Here is a 17,027-nt window from a genome sequence, read left to right as displayed (position 1 = left end):
TGAGGGATCGACGGATGCAATACAGATGGAATAGTGCATCGACATGAGATACTCATCTCCCAATAGGGGATCCTGTCGTTGCCATAGATGCGCTGCTCGAATTAGAAAGAGATGTCATAGAACCTATAGTATTTCATAGCGACGCAATTTCTGTGTTAATTCGTCATTGTGAGGGATCGACGGATGCAATAAAGAAGGAATAGTGCATCCGAAAAGAGATCCTCGCCTCCCAATAGAAGATACTGTCGTTGCCATAGAAACGTTCCTCGATTTAGAAAGAGAAGGCATAGAACCTATAGTATTTCATAGCGGCGCAATTTTTGTGTTAATTCTTCATTGTGAGGGATCGACGGATGCAATAAAGAAGGAATAGTGCATCCGAAAAGAGATACTCGCCTCGCAATAGAAGAACCTGTCGTTGCCATAGAAACGCTCTTCGATTTAGAAAGAGAAGGCATAGAACCTATAGTATTTCATAGTGACGCAGTTTCTGTGTTTATTCGTCATTGTGAAATATCGACGGATGTAATAAAAATGGAATAGAGCATCCGACAAGAGAAACTCGCCTCCCAATAGAAGATAATGTAGTTGCCATAGAAACGTTCATCGATTTAGAAAGAGAAGTCATAGAACCCATAGTATTTCATAGCTACGCAATTTCTGTGTCAATTCGTCATTGTGAGGAATCTACGGATGCTATTAAGAAGGAATAGTGCATCCGACATGAGATACTCGCCTCCGAATAGGAGATCCTGTCGTTGCCAAAGAAACGCTCCTCGATTTAGAAAGAGAAGTCATAGAACCTAGAGTATTTCATAGCGAAGGAATTTCTGTGTTAATGCGTCATTGTGAGGGATCGACGGATACAGTAAAGAAGGAACACTGCATCCGAAAAGAGATATTCGCCTCCCAATAGGAGATATTGTCGTTGCCATAGAAACCCTCTTGATTAAGAAAGGGAAGTCATAGAACCAATAGCATTTCATAGCGACGCAATTTCTGTGTTAATTCGTCATTGTGAGGGATCGACGGATGCAATAAAGAAGGAATAGTGCATCCGACATGCGATACTCGCCTCCCAATGGGAGATCCTGTCGTTGCCATAGAAACGCTCCTCGATTTAGAAAGAGAAGGCATTGAACCTATAGTATTTCATAGCGACGTAATTTCTGCTTTAATTCATCATTGTGAGGGATCGATGGATGCAATAAAGAAGGAATAGTGCATCCGAAAAGAGATATTCGTTTCCCAATAGGAGATCATGTCGTTGCCATAGGATCGTTACTCGATTTAGGAATAGAAGGCATAGGACCTATAGTATTTCATAGCGACGCAATTTCTGTGTTAATTCGTCATTGTGAGGGATCGACGGATGCAATAAAGAAGGAATAGTGCATCCGACATGAGATACTTCTCTCCCAATAGGAGATCCTGTCGTTGCCATAGGATCGTTACTCGATTTAGGAAGAGAAGGCATAGGACCTATAGTATTTCATAGCGACGCAATTTCTGTGCTAATTCGTCTTTGTGAGGGATCGACGGATGCAATAAAGAAGGAACAGTGCATCCGACATGAGATACTCGCCTCCCAATAGGAGATCCTGTTGTTGCCATAGAAACGATCCTCGATTTAGAAAGAGAAGTCATAGAACATATAGTATTTCATAGCGACGCAATTTCTGAGTTAATTCGTCAATGTGAGGGATCGACGGATGCAATAAAGAAGGAATAGTGCATCCGACATGAGATACTTCTCTCCCAATAGGAGATCCTGTCGTTGGCATAGGATCGTTCCTCGATTTAGAAAGAAAAGACATAGAACCTATAGTAGTTCACAGCGAAGAAATTTCTGTGCTAATGCGTAATTGTGAGGGATCGACGGATGCAGTAAAGAAGGAATACTGCATCCGAAAAGAGATATTCGCCTCCCAATAGGAGATCCTGTGGTTGCCATAGAAACGATCCTCGATTTAGAAAGGGAAGTCATAGAACCTATAGAATTTCATAGCGACGCTATTTCGGTGTTAATTCGTCATTGTGAGGGATCGACGGATGCAATAAAGATGGAATAGTGCATCCGACATGAGATACTCGCCTCCCAATGGGAGATCATGTCGTTGCCATAGAAACGCTCCTCGATTTAGAAAGAGACGGCATAGAACCAATAGTATTTGATAGCGACGCAATTCCTGTTTTAATTCGTTATTGTGACGGATCGACGTATGCAATAAGGAAGGAATAGTGCTTCCGAAAAGAGGTATTCGCTTCCCAATAGGAGATCCTGACGTTGCCATAGAAACGCCCCTCGATTTAGAAAGGGAAGTCATGGAACCTATAGTATTTCATAGCGACGCAATTTCTGTGTTAATTCGTCATTTAGAGGGATCGACGGATGCAATAAAGAAGGAATAGTGCATCCGACATGAGATACTCGCCTCCCAATGGGAGATCCTGTCGTTGCCATAGAAACGCTTCTCGATATAGAAAGAGAAGTCATAGAACCTATAGTATTTCATAGCGACGCAATTTCTGTGTTAATTCGTCATTGTGAGGGATCGACGGATGCAATAAAGAAGGAATAGTGCACCCGAAAACAGATACTCGCCTCCCAACGGATGGTCCTGTCGTTGCCATAGGATCGTTACTCGATTTAGGAAGAGAAGGCATAGGACCTATAGTATTTCATAGCGACGCAATTTCTGTGTTAATTCGTCATTGTGAGGGATCGACGGATGCATTAAAGAAGGAATAGTGCACCCGAAAAGAGATACTCGCCTCCCAATGGATGATCCTGTCGTTGCTATAGAAACTCTCCTCGATTTAGAAAGAGAATTCATAGAACCTATAGTATTTCATAGCGACGCAATTTCTATGTTAATTCGTCATTGTGATGGATCGACGGATGCAATAAAGAAGGAATAGTGCATCCGACATGAGATACTCGCCTCCCAATAGGAGATCCTGTCGTTGCCATGGGATCGTTCCTCGATTAAGAAAGAGAAGGCGTAGAACCTATAGTATTTGATAGCGACGCAATTTCTGTGTTAATTCGTCATTGTGAGGGATCGACGGATGAAATAAAGAAGGAATAGTGCATCCGACATGAGATACTCGCCTCCCAATAGGAGATCCTGTCGTTGCCATAGAAACGCTCCTCGATTTAGAAAGCGAAGTCATAGGACCTATAGTATTTCATAGCGACGCAATTTCTGTGTTAATTCGTCATTGTGAGGGATCGACGGATGCAATAAATAAGTAATAGTGGATCCGACATGAGATACTCGCCTCCCAATAAGAGATCCTGTCGTTGCCATAGGATCGTTCCTCGATTTAGAAAGAGAAGTCAAAGGACCTATAGTATTTCATAGCGACGCAATTTCTGTATTAATTCGTCATTGTGAGGGATCGTCGGATGCAATAAAGAAGGAATAGTGCATCCGACGAGAGATACTCGCCTCCCAATATCAGATCCTGTCGTTGCCATAGAAACGCTCCTCGATTTAGAAAGGGAAGGCATAGAACCTGTAGTATTTCGTAGCGACGCAATTTCTGTGTTAATTTATCATTGTGAGGGATCTACGAATGCAATAAAGAAGGAATAGTGCATCCGACATGAGATACTCGCCTCCCAATAGGAGATCCTGTCGTTGCCATAGAAACGCTCCTCGATTCATAAAGACAAAGCATGGAACCTATAGTATTTTATAGCGACACAATTTCTGAGTTAAGTCGTCATTGTGAGGGATCGACGGATGCAATAAAGAAAGAATAGTGCATCCGACATGAGATACTCGCCTCCCAATGGGAGATCCTATCGTTGCCATAGAAACGCTCCTCGATTTAGAAAGAGGAGTCATAGAATTTATAGTATTTCACAGTGACGCAATTTCTGTGTTAATTCGTCATTGTGAGGGATCGATGGATGCAATAAAGAAGGAATAGTGCATCCAAAAAGAGATACTCCCCTCTCAATATAAAATCCTGTCGTTGCCATGGAAACGTTCCTCGATTTAGAAAGAGAAGGCATAGAACGTATAGTATTTCATAGCGACGCAATTTCTGTGTTAATTCGTCATTGTGAGGGATCGACGGATGCAATAAAGAAGGAATAGTGCATCCGACATCAGATACTCGCCTCCCAATGGGAGATCCTGTCGTAGCCATAGGACCGTTCCTCGATTTAGAAAGAGAATGCATAGGACCTATAGCATTTCATAGCGTCGCAATTTCTGTGTTAATTCGTCATTGTGAGGGATCGGCGGATGCAATACATTAGGAATAGTGGATCCGACATGAGATACTCGCCTCCCAATAAGAGATCCTGTCGTTGCCATAGGATCGTTCCTCGATTTAGAAAGAGAAGTCATAGGACCTATAGAATTTCATAGCGACGCAATCTCTGTGTTAATTCGTCATTGTGAGGGATCGACGGATGCAATAAAGTAGGAATAGTTCATCCGACATGAGATACTCGCCTCCCGATAGAAGATCCTGTCGTTGCCTTAGGATCGTTCCTCGATTTAGAAAGAGAAGTCATAGGACCTATAGAATTTCATACCGACGTAATTTCTGTGTTAATTCGTCATTGTTAGGGACCGACGGATGCAATAAAGAAAGAGTAGTGCATCCGACATGAGATACTCGTCTCCCAATAGGAGATCCTGTCGTTGCATTAGGATCGTTCCTCGATTTGGAAAGAGAAGGCATAGAACCTATAGTATCTCATAGCGAAGAAATTTCTGAGTTAATTCGTCATTGTGAGGGAACGACGGATGCAGTAAAGAAAGAATACTGCATCCGAAAAGAGATACTCGCCTCCCAATAGGAATTCCTGTCGTTGCCATAGAAACGCCCCTCGATTTAGAAACAGAAGTCATAGAACCTAAAGTATTTCTTAGCGACGCAATTTCTGTGTTAATTCGTCATTGTGAGGGACCGACGGATGCAATAAAGAAGGAATAGTGCATCCAACATGAGATACTCGCTTCCCAATATGAGATCCTGTCGTTGCCATATGATCGTTGGTCGATTTAGAAAGAGAATGCATAGTACCTATAGTATTTCATAGCGAAGAAATTTCTGTGTTACTTCGTCATTGTGAGGGATCGTCGGATGCAGTAAGAAGGGATACTTCATCCGAAGAGAGATATTCGCCTCCTAATAGGAGATCCTGTCGTTGCCATAGAAACGCTCCTCGATTTAGAAATGGAAGTCATAGAAGCTATAGAATTTCATAGCGACGCAATCTCTGTGTTAATTCGTCATTTTGAGGGATCGACGGATGCAATAAAGAAGGAATAGTGCATCCGACATGAGATATACGCCTCCCAATGTGAGATCCTGTCGTTGCCATAGAAAGGCTCCTCGATTTAGAAAGAGGAGTCATAGAATCTATAGTATTTCATAGCGACGCATTTTCTGTGTTAATTCGTCATTGTGAGGGATCGATGGATGCAATAAAGAAGGAAGTGCATCCAAAAAGAGATAATCCCCTCTCAATATAAAATCATGTCGTTGAAATAGAAACGTTCCTTGATATAGAAAGAGAAGGCGTAGAACTTATAGTATTTCATAGCGACGCAATTTCAGTGTTAATTCGTCATTGTGCGGGATCGACGGAAGCAATAAAGAAGGAATAGTGCATCCGACATGAGATACTCGCCCCCCAATAGGAGATCCTGTCGTTGCCGTAGAAACGCTCCCCTATTTAGAAAGAGAAGTCATAGAACCTATAGTATTTCATAGCGACGCAAGTTCTGTGTTAATTCGTCATTGTGAGGGATCGACGGATGCAATAAAGAAGGAATAGTGCATCCGTCATGAGATACTCGCCTCCCAATAGCAGATCCTTTCGTTGCCATAGAAACGCTCCTCGATTTAGTTAGAGAAGGCATAGGACCTATAGTATTTCATAGCGAAGCAATTTCTTGTTAATTCGTCATTGTGAGGGACGGACGGATGCAATAAAGAAGGAATAGTGCATCCGAAATGAGATACTCGCCTCCCAATGGGAGATCCTGTCGTTGCCATAGAAACGCTCCTCGATTTAGAAAGAGAAGTCATAAAACCTATAGTATTTCATAGCGACGTAATTTCTGTGTTAATTCGTCATTGTGAGGGATCGACGGATGCAATAAAGAAGGAATAATGCATCCGACATGAGATACTCGCCTCACAATAGGAGATCATGTCGTTGTCATAGAAACGCTCCTAGATTTAGAAAGAGAAGGCATAGGACCTATAGTATTTCATAGCGACGCAATTTCTGTGTTAATTCTTCATTTAGAGATATCGACGAATGCAATAAAGAAGAAATAGTGCATCCGACATGAGTTACTCGCCTCCCAATGGGAGATCCTGTCGTTGCCATATAACGCATCTTGATATGGAAAGAGAAGTCATAGAACCTATAGTATTTCATAGCGACGCAATTTCTGTGTTAATTCGTCATTGTGAGGGATCGACGGATGCAATAAAGAAGGAATAGTGCCCCCGAGAAGAAATACTCGCCTCCCAATGGATGATCCAGTCGTTGTCATAGAAACGATCCTCTATTTAGAAAGAAAAGTCACAGAACAAATAGTATTTCATAGCGACGCAATTTCTGTGTTAATTCGTCATTGTGAGGGATCGACGGATGCAATAAAGAAGGAATAGTGCATCCGACATGAGATACTCGCCTGCCAATAGGAGATCCTGTCGTTGGCATAGGATCGTTCCTCGATTTAGAAAGGGAAGGCATAGGACCTATAGTATTTCATAGCGACGCAAGTTCTGTGTTAATTCGTCATTGTGTGGGTTCGACGGATGCAATAAAGAAGGAATAGTGAATCCAACATGAGATCCTCGCCTCCCAATAGGAGATCCTGTCGTTGCCATAGAAACGCTCCTCGATTTAGAAAGAGAAGTCACAGAACCTACAGTATTTCATAGCGACGCAATTTCTGTGTGAATTCGTCATTGTGAGGGATCGACGGATGCAATACATAAGGAATAGTGCATCCGATATGAGATACTCGCCTCCCAATAGGAAATCCTGTCGTTGCCAAAGGATCGTTCCTCGATTTAGAAAGAAAAGGCATAGGACCTATGGCATTTCATAGCGACGCAATTCCTGTGTTAATTCATCATTGTGAGGGATCGACGGTTGCAATAAAGAAGGAATAGTGCATACGAAATCAGATACTCGCCTCCCAATAGGAGATCCTGTCGTTGCCATAGAAACGATCCTCGATTTAGAAAGAGGAGTCATAGAATCTATAGTATTTCATAGCGACGCAATTTCTGTGTTAATTCGTCATTGTGAGAGATCGATGGATGCAATAAAGAAGGAATAGTGCATCCAAAAAGAGATACTCCCCTCTCAATATAAAATCCTGTCGTTGCCATAGAAACGTTCCTCGATTTAGAAAGAGGAGGCGTAGAACTTATAGTATTTCATAGCGAAGCAATTTCAGTGTTAATTCGTCATTGTGAGGGATCGACGGAAGCAATAAAGAAGGAATAGTGCATCCGACATGAGATACTCGTCCCCCAATAGGAGATCCTGTCGTTGCCATAGAAACGCTCCTTGATTTGGAAAGAGAAGTCATAGAACCTATAGTATTACATAGCGACGCAATTTCTGTGTTAATTCGTCATTGTGAGGGATCGACGGACGCAATAAAAAAGGAATAGTGTATCCGACATGAGATACTCGCCTCCCTATAGGAGATCCTGTCGTTGCCATAGAAACGCTCCTCGATTTAGAAAGAGAAGTCATAGAACCTATAGTATTTCATAGCGACGCAATTTCTGTGTTAATTCATCATTGTGAGGGATTGACGGATGCAATAAAGAAGGAATAGTGCATCCGACATGAGATACTCGTCCCCCAATAGGAGATCCTGTCGTTGTAATAGAAACGCTCCTTGATTTGGAAAGAGAAGTCATAGAACCTATAGTATTACATAGCGACGCAATTTCTGTGTTAATTCGTCATTTTGAGGGATCGACGGATGCAATAAAGAAGGAATAGTGCATCCGACATGAGATATACGCCTCCCAATGTGAGATCCTGTCGTTGCCATAGAAAGGCTCCTCGATTTAGAAAGAGGAGTCATAGAATCTATAGTATTTCATAGCGACGCATTTTCTGTGTTAATTCGTCATTGTGAGGGATCGATGGATACAATATAGAAGGAAGTGCATCCAAAAAGAGATAATCCCCTCTCAATATAAAATCATGTCGTTGAAATAGAAACGTTCCTTGATATAGAAAGAGAAGGCGTAGAACTTATAGTATTTCATAGCGACGCAATTTCAGTGTTAATTCGTCATTGTGCGGGATCGACGGAAGCAATAAAGAAGGAATAGTGCATCCGACATGAGATACTCGCCCCCCAATAGGAGATCCTGTCGTTGCCGTAGAAACGCTCCCCTATTTAGAAAGAGAAGTCATAGAACCTATAGTATTTCATAGCGACGCAATTTCTGTGTTAATTCGTCATTGTGAGGGATCGACGGATGCAATAAAGAAGGAATAGTGCATCCGTCATGAGATACTCGCCTCCCAATAGCAGATCCTTTCGTTGCCATAGAAACGCTCCTCGATTTAGTTAGAGAAGGCATAGGACCTATAGTATTTCATAGCGAAGCAATTTCTTGTTAATTCGTCATTGTGAGGGACGGACGGATGCAATAAAGAAGGAATAGTGCATCCGAAATGAGATACTCGCCTCCCAATGGGAGATCCTGTCGTTGCCATAGAAACGCTCCTCGATTTAGAAAGAGAAGTCATAGAACCTATAGTATTTCATAGCGACGCAATTTCTGTGTTAATTCGTCATTGTGAGGGATCGACGGATGCAATAAAGAAGGAATAATGCATCCGACATGAGATACTCGCCTCACAATAGGAGATCATGTCGTTGTCATAGAAACGCTCCTAGATTTAGAAAGAGAAGGCATAGGACCTATAGTATTTCATAGCGACGCAATTTCTGTGTTAATTCTTCATTTAGAGGGATCGACGAATGCAATAAAGAAGGAATAGTGCATCCGACATGAGTTACTCGCCTCCCAATGGGAGATCCTGTCGTTGCCATAAAACGCATCTTGATATAGAAAGAGAAGTCACAGAACCTATAGTATTTCATAGCGACGCAATTTCTGTGTTAATTCGTCATTGTGAGGGATCGACGGATGCAATAAAGAAGGAATAGTGCACCCGAAAAGAAATACTCGCCTCCCAATGGATGATCCAGTCGTTGCCATAGAAACGATCCTCTATTTAGAAAGAAAAGTCGCAGAACAAATAGTATTTCATAGCGACGCAATTTCTGTGTTAATTCGTCATTGTGAGGGATCGACGGATGCAATAAAGAAGGAATAGTGCATCCGACATGAGATACTCGCCTCCCAATAGGAGATCCTGTCGTTGCCATAGAAACGCTCCTCGATTTAGAGAGAGAAGGCATAGGACCTATAGCATTTCATAGCGTCGCAATATCTGTGTTAATTCGTCATTTCGAGGGATCGACGGATGCAATAAAGATGAAATAGTGCATCCGACATGAGATACTCGCCTGCCAATAGGAGATCCTGTCGTTGGCATAGGATCGTTCCTCGATTTAGAAAGGGAAGGCATAGGACCTATAGTATTTCATAGCGACGCAAGTTCTGTGTTAATTCGTCATTGTGTGGGTTCGACGGATGCAATAAAGAAGGAATAGTGAATCCAACATGAGATCCTCGCCTCACAATAGGAGATCCTGTCGTTGCCATAGAAACGCTCCTCGATTTAGAAAGAGAAGTCACAGAACCTACAGTATTTCATAGCGACGCAATTTCTGTGTTAATTCGTCATTGTGAGGGATCGACGGATGCAATACATAAGGAATAGTGCTTCCGATATGAGATACTCGCCTCCCAATAGGAAATCCTGTCGTTGCCATAGGATCGTTCCTCGATTTAGAAAGAAAAGGCATAGGACCTATGGTATTTCATAGCGACGCAATTCCTGTGTTAATTCATCATTGTGAGGGATCGACGGTTGCAATAAAGAAGGAATAGTGCATCCGAAATCAGATACTCGCCTCGCAATAGGAGATCCTGTTGTTGCCATAGGATCGTTCCTCGATTTAGAAAGAGAATGCATAGAACCTATAGTATTTCATAGCGAAGCAATTCCTGTGTTAATTCATCATTGTGAGGGTTCGGCGGATGTAATAAAGAAGGAATAGTGCATCCGACATGAGATACTCGCCTCCCAATAGGAGATCCTGTCGTTGCCATAGAAACGATCCTCGATTTAGAAAGAGGAGTCATAGAATCTATAGTATTTCATAGCGACACAATTTCTGTGTTAATTCGTCATTGTGAGAGATCGATGGATGCAATAAAGAAGGAATAGTGCATCCAAAAAGAGATACTCCCCTCTCAATATAAAATCCTGTCGTTGCCATAGAAACGTTCCTCGATTTAGAAAGAGGAGGCGTAGAACTTATAGTATTTCATAGCGAAGCAATTTCAGTGTTAATTCGTCATTGTGAGGGATCGACGGAAGCAATAAAGAAGGAATTGTGCATCCGACATGAGATACTCGTCCCCCAATAGGAGATCCTGTCGTTGCCATAGAAACGCTCCTTGATTTGGAAAGAGAAGTCATAGAACCTATAGTATTACATAGCGACGCAATTTCTGTGTTAATTCGTCATTGTGAGGGATCGACGGATGCAATAAAAAAGGAATAGTGTATCCGACATGAGATACTCGCCTCCCTATAGGAGATCCTGTCGTTGCCATAGAAACGCTCCTCGATTTAGAAAGAGAAGTCATAGAACCTATAGTATTTCATAGCGACGCAATTTCTGTGTTAATTCATCATTGTGAGGGATTGACGGATGCAATAATGAAGGAATAGTGCATCCGCCATGATATACTTCTCTCCCAATGGGAGATCCTGTCGTTGCCATAGGATCGTTCCTCGATTTAGAAAGAGAAGGCATAGAAGATATAGTATTTCATAGCGAAGAAATTTCTGTGTTAATTCGTCATTGTGAGGCATCGACGGATGCAGTAAAGAAGGAATACTGCATCCGAAAAGAGATATTTGCCTCCCAATAGGAAATCCTGTTGTTGCCATAGCAACGCTCCTCGATTTAGAAAGGGCAGTCATAGAACCAATAGTATTTCATAGCGACGGAATTTCTGTGTTAATTCGTCATTGTGAGGGATCGACGATGCAATAAAGAAGGAATAGTGCATCCGACATGAGATACTCGCCCCCCAATAGGATATCCTGTCGTTGCCATAGGAACGCACCCCGATTTAGAAAGAGAAGTCATAGAACCTATAGTATTTCATAGCGACGCAATTTCTGTGTTAATTCGTCATTGTGAGGGACCGACGGATGCAATAAAGAAGGAATAGTGCATCCGACATGAGATACTCTTCTCCCAATAGGAGATCCTGTCGTTGCTATAGGAACGCTCCTCGATTTAGAAAGAGAAGTCATAGAACCTATAGTTTTTCATAGCGTCGCAATTTCTGTGTTAATTCGTCATTGTGAGGAATCGACGGATGCAATAAAAAAGGAATAGTGCATCCGACATGAGATACTCGCCTCCCAATAGGAGATCCTGTCGTTGCCATAGAAACGCTCTTCGATTTAGAAAGAGAAGTCATAGAACCTATAGAATTTCATAGCGACGCAATTTCTGTGTTAATTCATCATTGTGAAGGATTGACGGATGAAATAATGAAGGAATAGTGCATCCGCCATGATATACTTCTCTCCCAATGGGAGATCCTGTCGTTGCCATAGGATCGTTCCTCGATTTAGAAAGAGAAGGCATAGAACCAATAGTATTTCATAGCGAAGAAATTTCTGTTTTAATTCGTTATTGTGAGGGATCGACGGATGCAGTAAAGAAGGAATACTGCATCCGAAAAGAGATATTTGCCTCCCAATAGGAGATCCTGTGGTTGCCATAGCAACGCTCCTCGATTTAGAAAGGGAAGTCATAGAACCTATGGTATTTCATAGCGACGCAATTTCTGAGTTAATTCGTCATTGTGAGGGATCGACGGATGCAATAAAGAAGGAATAGTGCATCCGACATGAGATACTCGCCTCCCAATAGGAGATCCTGTTGTAGCCATAGGATCGTTCCTCGATTTAGAAAGAAAAGGCATAGGACCTATGGTATTTCATAGCGACGCAATTCCTGTGTTAATTCATCATTGTGAGGGATCGACGGTTGCAATAAAGAAGGAATAGTGCATCCGAAATCAGATACTCGCCTCGCAATAGGAGATCCTGTTGTTGCCATAGGATCGTTCCTCGATTTAGAAAGAGAATGCATAGAACCTATAGTATTTCATAGCGAAGCAATTCCTGTGTTAATTCATCATTGTGAGGGTTCGGCGGATGTAATAAAGAAGGAATAGTGCATCCGACATGAGATACTCGCCTCCCAATAGGAGATCCTGTCGTTGCCATAGAAACGATCCTCGATTTAGAAAGAGGAGTCATAGAATCTATAGTATTTCATAGCGACACAATTTCTGTGTTAATTCGTCATTGTGAGAGATCGATGGATGCAATAAAGAAGGAATAGTGCATCCAAAAAGAGATACTCCCCTCTCAATATAAAATCCTGTCGTTGCCATAGAAACGTTCCTCGATTTAGAAAGAGGAGGCGTAGAACTTATAGTATTTCATAGCGAAGCAATTTCAGTGTTAATTCGTCATTGTGAGGGATCGACGGATGCAATAAAATAGGAATAGTGCATCCGACATGAGATACTCGCCTACCAAAAGGAGATCCTGTCGTTGCCATAGAAACGCTCGTCGATTTAGAAAGAGAAGGCATAGGACCTATAGTATTTCATAGCGACGCAATTTCTGTGTTAATTCGTCATTGTGGGGGTTCGACGAATGCAATAAAGAAGGAATAGTGAATCCGACATGAGATACTCTTCTCGCAATAGAAGATCCTGTCGTTGCCATAGGAACGCTCCTCGATTTAGAAAGAGAAGTCATAGAACCTATAGTATTTCATAGCGACACAATTTCTGTGTTAATTCATCATTGTGAGGGATCGACGGATGTAATAAAGAAGGAATAGTGCATCCGACATGAGATACTCGCCTCCCAATAGGAGTTCCTGTCGTTGCCATAGAAACGATCCTCGATTTAGAAGAGGAGTCATAGAATCTGTAGTATTTCATAGCGACGCAATTCCTGTGTTAATTCGTCATTGTGACGGATCGATGGATGCAATAAAGAAGGAATAGTGCATCCAAAAAGAGATACACCCTCTCAATATAGAATCCTATCGTTGCCATAGAAACGTTCCTCGATTTAGAAAGAGAAGGCGTGGAACTTATATTATTTCATAGCGACGCAATTTCAGTGTTAATTCGTCATTGTGAGGGATCGACGGGTGCAATAAAGAAGGAATAGTGAATCCGACATGAGATACTCGCCCCCTAATAGGAGATCCTGTCGTTGCCATAGAAACGCTCCCCGATTTAGAAAGAGAAGTCATAGAACCTATAGTATTTCATAGCGACGCAATTTCTGTGTTAATTGGTCATTGTGAGGGATCGACGGATGCAATAAAAAAGGAATAGTGCATCCGACATGAGATACTCGCCTCCCAATAGGAGATCCTGTCTTTGCCATAGAAACGCTTCTCGATTTAGAAAGAGAAGTCATAGAACCTATAGTATTTCATAGCGACACAATTTCTGTGTTAATTCATCATTGTGAGGGATTGACGGATGGAATAACGAAGGAATAGTGCATCCGCCATGATATACTTCTCTCCCAATGGGAGGTCCTGTCGTTGCCATAGAAACGCTTCTCGATTTAGAAAGAGAAGGCATAGAACCTATAGTATTTCATAGCGAAGAAATTTCTGTGTTAATTCGTCATTGTGAGGGATCGACGGATGCGATAAAAAAGGAATAGTGCATCCGACATGAGATACTCGCCTCCCAATAGGAGATCCTGTCTTTGCCATAGAAACGCTTCTCGATTTAGAAAGAGAAGGCATAGAACCTATAGTATTTCATAGCGAAGAAATTTCTGTGTTAATTCGTCATTGTGGGGGATCGACGGATGCAGTAAAGAAGGAATACTGCATCCGAAAAGAGATATTTGCCTCCCAATAGGATATCCTGTGGTTGCCATAGCAACGCTCCTCGATTTAGAAAGGGAAGTCATAGAACCCATAGTATTTCATAGCGACGCAATTTCTGTGTTAGTTCGTCATTGTGAGGGATCGACGGATGCAATAAAGAAGGAATAGTGCATCCGAAAAGAGATACACGCTTCCCAATGGATGATCCTGTCGTTGCCATAGAAACGCTCCTCGATTTAGAAAGAGAAGTCATAGAACCTATAGTATTTCATAGCGACGCAATTTCTGTGTTAATTCGTCATTGTGAGGGATCGACGGATGCAATAAAGAAGGAATAGTGCATGCGACATGAGATACCCTCCTCCCAATAGGAGATCCTGTCGTTGCCATAGGATCGTTCCTCCATTTAGAAACAGAAGTCATATAACCTATAGTATTTCATAGCGTCGCAATTTCTGTGTTAATTCGTCATTGTAAGGGATCGACGGATGCAATAAAGAAGGAATAGTGCATCCGACATGAGATACTCGCCTCCCAGTAGGAGAACCTGTCGTTGCCATAGGATAGTTACTCGATTGAGAAAGAGATGGCATAGGAGTTATAGTATTTCATAGCGACGCAATTTCTGTGTTAATTCGTCATTGTGAGGGATCGACGGATGCAATAAAGAAGGAATAGTGCACCCGAAAAGAGATACGCGCCTCCGAATTGATGATCCTGTCGTTGCCATAGAAACGCTCCTCGATTTAGAATGAGAAGTCATAGAACCTATAGTATTTCATAGCGACGCAATTTCTGTGTTATTTCGTCATTTTGAGGGATCGACGGATGCAATAAAGAAGGAATAGTGCATCCGACGTGAGATACTCGCCTCCCAATAGGAGATCCTGTCGTTGCCATAGAAACGCTCCTCGATTTAGAAAGAGAAGTCATAGGACCTATAGTATTTCATAGCGACGCAATTTCTGTGTTAATTCTTCATTGTGAGGGATCGATGGATGCGATAAAGAAGGAATAGTGCATCCAAAAAGAGATACTCCCCTCTCAATATAAAATCCTGTCGTTCACATTGAAACGTTCCTCGATTTAGAAAGAGAAGGCGTAGTAATTATAGTATTTCATAGCGACGCAATTTCTGTTTTAATTCGACATTGTGAGGGATCGACGGATGGAATTAAGAAGGAATAGTGCATCCGAAAAGAGATATTCGCTTCCCAATAGGAGATCCTGTCGTTGCCATAGAAACGCCCTTGGATTTAGAAAGGGAAGTCATAGAACCTATAGTATTTCATAGCGACGCAATTTCTGTGTTAATTCGTCATTTAGAGGGATCGACGGATGCAAAAAAGAATGAATAGTGCATCCGACATCAGATTCTCGCCTCCCAATAGGAGATCCTGTCGTAGCCATAGGACCGTTCCTAGATTTAGAAAGAGAAGGCGTAGGACCTATAGCATTTCATAGCGTCGCAATTTCTGTGTTAATTCGTCATTGTGAGGGATCGACGGATGCATTAAGGAAGGAATAGTGCATCCGACATGAGATACTTCTCTCCCAATAGGAGATACTGTCGTTGCCATAGGATTGTTCCTCGATTTAGAAAGATATGTCATAGAACCTATAGTGTTTCATAGCGACGCAATTTCTGTGTTAATATGTCATTGTGAGGGATCGACGGATGCAATAAAGAAGGAATAGTGCATCCGAGATGAGATACTCGCCTCCCAATAGGAGATCCTGTCGTTGCCATAGAAACGCCCCTCGATTTAGAAAGAGAAGTCATAGGACCTATAGTATTTCATAGCGACGAAATTTCTGTGTTAATTCGTCATTGTGAGGGATCGACGGATGGAATAAAGAAGGAATAGTGCATCCGACATGAGATACACGCCTCCCAATAGGAGATCCTGTCGTTGCCATAGAAACGCTCCTAGATTTAGAAAAAGAAGGCATAGGACCAATAGTATTTCATAGCGTCGCAATTTCTGTGTTAATTCTTTAATTTGAGGGACCGACGGATGCAATAAAGAAGGAATAGTGTATCCGACATGAGATACTCGCCTCCCAATAGGAGATCCTGACGTTGCCATAGAAACGCTCCTCGATTTAGAAACAGAAGTCATAGGACCTATAGTATTTCATAGCGACGCAACTTCTGTGTTAATTCATCATAGTGAGGGATCGACGGAAGCAATAATGAAGGAATAGTGCATCCGACATAAGATACTTCTCTCCCAATAGGAGATCCTGTTGTTGCCATAGGATCGTTCCTCGATTTAGAAAGAGAAGGCATAGAACTTATAGTATTTCATAGCAAAGAAATTTCAGTGTTAATTCGTCATTGTGAGGGATCGACGGGTGCAGTAAGGAAGGAATACTGCATCCGAAAAGAGATACTCGCCTCCCAATAGGAATTCCTGTCGTTGCCATAGAAACGCCCCTCGATTTAGAAACAGAAGTCATAGAACCTATAGTATTTCATAGCGACGCAATTTCTGTGTTAATTCGTCATTGTGAGGGACCGACGGATGCAATAAAGAAGGAATAGTGCATCCAACATGAGATACTCGCCTCCCAATATGAGATCCTGTCGTTGCCATATGATCGTTAGTCGATTTAGAAAGAGAATGCATAGTACCTATAGTATTTCATAGCGAAGAAATTTCTGTGTTACTACGTCATTTCGAGGGATCGACGGATGCAGTAAGAAGGAATACTTCATCCGAAGAGAGATATTCGCCTCCTAATAGGAGATCCTGCGTTGCCATAGAAACGCTCCTCGATTTAGAAATGGAAGACATAGAACCTACAGAATTTCATAGCGACGCAATTTCTGTGTTACTTCGTCAGTTTGAGGGATCGACGGATGCAGTAAAGAAGGAATAGTGCATCCGA

The sequence above is a fragment of the Schistocerca cancellata genome, chromosome 12, assembly GCF_023864275.1.
Source record: "Schistocerca cancellata isolate TAMUIC-IGC-003103 chromosome 12, iqSchCanc2.1, whole genome shotgun sequence".
Lineage (NCBI taxonomy): Eukaryota > Metazoa > Arthropoda > Insecta > Orthoptera > Acrididae > Schistocerca > Schistocerca cancellata.
Note: the sequence above shows the minus strand (reverse complement) of the source record.